Raw genomic sequence first — 1343 nt, 5'->3', positions numbered from 1 at the left:
TTTTAGAAGACAGCAAAAAGATAAATAGATAATTGCTGATACTTAGTGCAGTTTATACATAAATTATTCCCACATTCTGGGATAGCTTTTAGTTTGATGATTCTGCTTCTTAGCAGCTAATTACTCTCATGTCTTTACTGTTATCATTTAGAATTGATAACTAATCAAATGCTAAAAAAATGAATGTTGATGAAGCAGAAGATTTAATCTATGCAAAAGAAAGAAATAAAAAAAGCACCATCGTGACACTTGGGTTGAGAAAGTGAATCCTAGCCCCTGGAATATCTGCTATATTTTCTTGAGACAGACACACTTCGGGCTGTCCTTAGAGGATTGGTTACCCAGCAAACCCTTCGCAAGCAGAACTCATTGGTGGACATACCTGCCAAGTATGGTGTCGACAGTGAGACGATGTTTACAGCATGGTGGCAGCTTGTTTGGCCAGTTTACTTCGATATGTCCATTCTTATTTTCAAGCTTAGCCTATAATTTTGGTTTATGTATTACCATCCTTTAGTTTGTGTTGCTGGTGTTTTGGTGTGCTCCGATTGTAATTTCTCAAGCAATTTTACTGCACCGTTGCTGCCTTGACCAGTTCAGATGTACTCTTACTGCCCAGAGCAGTTTATTCAATGAATCCACCTTATTGTTTGAGGGAAAAAAAGAAAGCATCATACCCAAAAACCATAACGAACTGTTAAGGTATCTGTTAATTATGGGATATCTAAATTTGATTAATAAATAGAGTATCCGAATCCTACAACTATCTCAATATTTTTGAAATTTATTATCTTGACCTGAACTTTAATACATACTCACTATTTAATAATTATCTGAACCTGTTTAAAAATCCGATTATACAAAAAAATTATTAAAATATCCTTCATGGTATCCAATTATTTGAATCCTAATCCGCACCCATATCTCAAATATTTTTGAAATTTACTATCTTAACTTGAACCCTAATACATATCTACTATTTGATAATTACCCAAACTTGTTTAAAAATTAAATTATGTAAAAAAATTATTAAAATGCACTTTATGAGTACTTAATTACCTAAATCTAAATCCATACCCGTATACATATACAATAATATTTTCCATTCATTTTTTTTCAAAAATAATATTTTTCATTCATATTCCATATAATTTACTAATAATTAACTTTATCAAAGCACACAAATAGTAAAATTTAAATTTAAATGATCAAAAACAAATATCTCAAATATTAACTTAAATAACTAAAAATAAATATTCAAACAACCACTTAAACAACATCATTACAAGTTTATGACAAGGCATCAACATTACAAGTTCAATTAATTATATGAGTTTGTCTTT

Source organism: Theobroma umbraticum, unplaced genomic scaffold (assembly GCF_002168275.2).
Source record: "Theobroma umbraticum cultivar Fairchild unplaced genomic scaffold, ASM216827v3 scaffold_86.0, whole genome shotgun sequence".
NCBI lineage: Eukaryota > Viridiplantae > Streptophyta > Magnoliopsida > Malvales > Malvaceae > Theobroma > Theobroma umbraticum.
This window is presented reverse-complemented; position numbering follows the sequence as displayed.